At 37.9% G+C, this 5232-nt stretch overlaps 1 pseudogene; it reads left to right on the top strand.

Annotated features, from left to right (window-relative positions):
- The window catches only part of LOC107871123, an 8976-nt pseudogene extending 4172 nt beyond the window's left edge, over positions 1-4804 (top strand).
- Positions 4805-5232: the final 428 nt, after the last annotated feature.

Below are 5232 nucleotides of genomic sequence, written 5' to 3'. Positions count from 1 at the left end.
GTTCCTATTTGGTCGGATGGGGTCATTTGATATGTGGGATAAGGATAACAATTTCGGAATAAAATTTGAGACAAAATTTATGTCATGTTTGGTTTGAGGTATTAGCAAATCCCCAGAATATCTTATTTCACTATTTATACTAAAATGGCGGAATTACTATACCATATAGAAGGTGGGACAAAAAAATATCATGAGATGTCTTTACTTATTGCATCCCACATACAAAACAACCCTTAAAGATGTTAAGAGAACTTTGAGAGTGGGGATGGAGGTGGGGACAAAGTGCAAAGGCGGATTCAAGATTTAAAGGCGGCAGAGGCACATGAGTGGATTCAAGATGGAATAAATAATTATTTTGTATTAAATACTATATCTAAACACATGGTTAATAGTATATATCCCAACAGAATCATCATATACTGAGTAGTAGTAGTTCATGTAGACGAAGTTAAATCGCAGGTTTATAGTTAAAGAAAAAACTATATATGAACCAAGGGTCTGCGTGGCTTTGCGTACATCCTACCTTCCCCGGACTCCACCTGTGGGATTAAACTGGCTATGTCGATGGACAGATCAGTAGTAATTCTTTATTGGCATGCCTGATTTATGATTTAATCTGTAACAGGACAAACATTTTGGCTTATCTATTCTGGAGAAAGTACTTTATACTTGTGTTAGCTGCTTGTTGTAATTTAGAGTAAAATTTATCATGGTAAATGTGTGGCATTGCGTTATTTGAGCCGAGGGTCTTCCAGAAAGAGCCTCTCTACCTCCCACATACTACTTGTGGGATTACACTAGATATGTCATTGTTGTTGTTGGAAAATATGTGGCCTTGACAGTTTTAAACAACATTTGGTCTTCCGGCAGGTGTCATCTGCTGAACTTCACAAGGACATTGTCAATCTTCTAGATTTCATAGAGAGGTTAAATAATGAACGTGTTCAAATTGCTCTTGACATGGATCAAATTGAAGAGCTGGCGTTGGAGTTGACATTTGTATCCGCGTTTTGTCATCTTTATTATTTCTTGACATTTGTACCGGCTTGGCTCAGCGGTAAGCTTGCTTACCGTGGTGTGCCAGGTCGTGGGTTCGAATCACCCCTTCAGCGAAGCTGGGGTGAGGCTGCCTAGATTATCCCTTCCCCGACACCCATGGAGTGGATATGAACTGGGTCGGCCCCTTTATTATTTCTTTTCGGAAGGTTGTGATGCCAATATCATGTCTTGCATATCAAACAAGATTCATGATCTGGTTCAATCACTTTTTCATCAGAATGGAGAAGACATGCTGCTTAAATTAAAGTATGATGACGTTCCTCACCTCCTGGAAAATATCAAAAGCTATACTGGCTCACATAGCTATGCTAAACCAATTGTGATCATGACTGAGGATAATTTGGTTGAACATTTTGATGCCATCCTCATGTATCTCCAATATCTACCCAAGTGATGCTCTGAGTTGATTATCCCATCAATGACTCAATATGAGCTTCTTCAGAATGTATTTGGCAATTTAAGATATTTCCATGAGTTGAAAGTAAATGGTTGCGTTAAGTATGAGACAATTGAATATGTCTTACCTCAGCTTCAACTTATGGCTTATAGAGTAGTAAACTTTTGTTTTACTCCATTGGGTTGTCAACTTGATATATCAGGTGTCTCTCGAGTTAATTCCAAGCTAGCTAATCTGCTTGTCGCAGTTATTCCTGTTGAATTGGAGATTATGCACATATGTTCAACAAATTTGAAAGCTTCAAAGTCGGAAGAAGTGGGATGCTTCATTAAGCAGCTCTTAGATGCCTCTCCAGACATTCTTAGAGAATAGCTGATTCATCTACAACAGAACATGGTTAATGCCATTACTCGTAGCACTTCAGCGTGCAGCATTCATGTCATGATAGAGTTCCTATTGATTATTCTTACTGATATGCCCAAGGATGTTATTCGTCATGACAAATTGTTTGTTCTGTTGGCACGTGTTGGAGCACTTATCAGGGAGGTAGCCATTCTCGTTTGCAACTTAGAAGAGAACTCAATGGATGAAGAGAATATGAATGAAATAAGTTGTGCAAGTCGAGATTTGCTGGAAAACATTGAACTTCTGAAGGAAGATCTCAAACATGTCTTCTTGAAAGCCCCTGCAAATTCATCTCAACTTTGCTTCCCCATGAGTGATGGACTGCTCTTCATGACTCTTCTGCTCAGAAATTTAAACGACTAGCTCAATTCCAATGCTTATTCAGTTGCTTTGATAAAGGAAGAAATTGGTCGGGTGAAAGAAGACCTAGAACTCATAAGATCATTCTTCGAGAAAGTTGAGCAAGAATTCTTGCCAGAGATCAGGGTCTGTTGCAGTTTATCTTCCTACTTCCTGATACCGTAGAAAAGATCAAGCTTGTCAAAAAAGTGGTACAAGAGAAGATCTCCAAGAAAACGAGTGTCTTTTTTACCCAACTCTCCCATCAAGCCACTTATAAGCAAGTCATCAATACATGGTAAAATAATTGTAGGTTTTGAGGAGGAGACAGAGTGGATAATTAGGAAGCTCACCAGCAGACCAGCTGAGATAGATGTCATTTCCATAGTCGGCATGCCAGGGCTTGGAAAAACTACTTTGGCTTACAAAGTGCATAATGATAAGTCTGTTATTGGTCATTTTGACGTTAGTGCATGGTGCACAGTTGACTAGGAACGTAATGATAAAAAGTTGTTGCAGAAAATTTTCAATCAAGTTATTGGTTTGAAAGGAAGTTTCAATGAGGACAGCATAGACAATGACGTTGCTGATAAGCTACGGAAATATCTGTTCAGAAAGAGGTGCCTTATTGTCTTGGATGACTTGTGGGATACTGCAACATGGGTTGAGCTAACAAGACCATTATACACCATTCCATCTGAATTTCAGAAAGGAAGCAGAGTTATTTTAACAAGTCGAAAAAAGGAAGTGGCTTTGCATGGAAAATGCTACAGTGATCCTCTTGATCTTCGATTGCTAAGATCAGAAGAAAGTTGGGAGTTGCTAGATGAAAGGGTATTCGGGGAAGAACGTTGCCCTGATGAACTAAAGGATGTTGGAGACAAAATAGCCCAAAAGTGTGGTGGGCTCCCTTTGGTACTTGATTTGATCGGCGGAGTCATTTCAAGGAAGGAAAAGAAAGAGGCTTTGTGGCTTGAAGTTCTCAATAATTTGAGTTCCTTTATTTTTAAGGATGAAGAGGAAGTTATGAAGGTTATACAGTTAAGTTATGACCATCTGTCAGATCACCTAAAGCCGTGCTTTTTGTACCTTGCAAGTTATCCAAAGGACAAAGATATTGAGATATCTTCGTTGAAAGATTTATGGAGTGATGAAGGACTTGTGGAACCAACTGCTTTGAAGAGTGTATTGGAGGTTTATGTGGATGAGTTAATTTCTAGTAGTTTGGTAATAGTGAGAGGTGGTAGGCACACGAGTTGCCAAATTCATGATCTTGTGCATGATTTTTGTTCGATAAAAGCTAGAAAGGAAAAGTTGTTTATGATGAGGACATTCATTCGGATGTTAATTCTTACTCGTTCAATCCAGAAGAGAGAAATCCTTATGTTAAACACCTCCTCTATTTGGAGATAGACTGTGGATACCTGGCGTACAATATTAGCTGCAACTTTCACCTAAGACACCTGAGGCTTCTTAAAAGGTTGGAGATACAGGGTATGACTTTGAGAGAGACTTTGCTGAATGAAATAGGCATGCTTGTTCATTTGAGGTGCTTAATCATTGAGATGAAGGCAAAAGCTCTCCCTCCGTCAGTTTCAAACCTCTGCAATCTTGAAACTCTGATGGTGAATAACAGGGCATTAAACATGGTTTTATCACCTAGTGTCTGGAGTCTTGCAAAGCTACGACGTGCGTCCGTCAGTCTCCTTTGTTCTGTCTATGATTCGGATATTGACAAAACAACAATGTTAGAGAATCTGACATCATTAAGGTTTCTCAAGCTTTCCTGTTCAGTAGAGTCGGAAGATATTTTCAAAAGATTTCCCAATCTCCGAACCCTTGAATTCTGCATGGAATGTTCAGCACTGGAGCAGATTTATTGTCCAAGATTGGATGGCCTTAATAAACTTGAAAAAGTGTGTGCAAGATTTAAGTGCCGTGGGCGTACTCATGTGCATCAGTTTGATTTTCACTTCCCTTTGAGCTTGAAAGAAGTGAATTTTCATGGGTTCAATCTGTCATCAGATGAACTCTCAATAATTGGGAGATCACTACCCAACCTTCAAAAGCTGGAACTAGGTAGAGCAAGCATCGAAGGGGGCAAAGAATGGGAACATGGAACAAGTCACCTTTCAGAATCTCAAATCCCTAGAACTATATAAGATGTCTTTTTCTGAATGGCAGGTCACTGCAAATGACTCCTTCCTGTGCTCGAGTTATTAGGCATACGAGATTGTACTGAGCTTATAGAAATCCCAGAGAGTTTTGGGGATATTTATTCATTGAAGTCCATCGTAGTGCGGGGAAGCCCTCAGCTTGAAAGAGTCAGCACTCAAGATTAAAGAATATGTTGAAGAAATGACGGGAGAAGACAAGCTTGAGGTACACCCTTAAGTAATTTGAAGGTGGATTTAGTTGTTTTTATCTCTATTCTGCTTTTTATTATGGTTACTGTTGGTTTTTTCATACTGATTTTGTGGAATTTTGGGATGAGAAGCTGTGGTGTTGCAATGGATCAGGTGGGAGTATATGAAGTTTCGCTTTCGACTTTTGAGAATGAAAAGAATTACTCATATGAAGCTATTCTTTTTAATTGATCTTATACAACGTGATTTCAATATTAGATATTCATAGAGTGGAGACGTAGTCCAATTTCATTATCAAATGACCCTTATAAATTTTAATCTTGTCATGTAAAATAATTTTTATACCTTCTTTATGATCACTACATTGGAATCTTTCTCTATGTTAGAGGAGATTCGATGTAGTTTATAGTAAGAAAATTATACTTAAAATCTATAAACACTATATTCTTTTCAAACCTCTATGAAATTATATGAAATATGTTATTGTAACAAAATATGATTTTTTGATAAAAGAAATTCATGGAACCGATCGCTTATCATAGTTTCCCTCGTGAGAAATAGGAACTTTGCAGAGTTTAGATATAAAATTTGATATTATGAATTTGGAACTCTAATTCTTCTTAAACTACTGAATTATAGATTAATAATATATACATATTTGATAAA

This window comes from Capsicum annuum, chromosome 5, assembly GCF_002878395.1.
Source record: "Capsicum annuum cultivar UCD-10X-F1 chromosome 5, UCD10Xv1.1, whole genome shotgun sequence".
NCBI lineage: Eukaryota > Viridiplantae > Streptophyta > Magnoliopsida > Solanales > Solanaceae > Capsicum > Capsicum annuum.
This window is presented reverse-complemented; position numbering and strand designations above follow the sequence as displayed.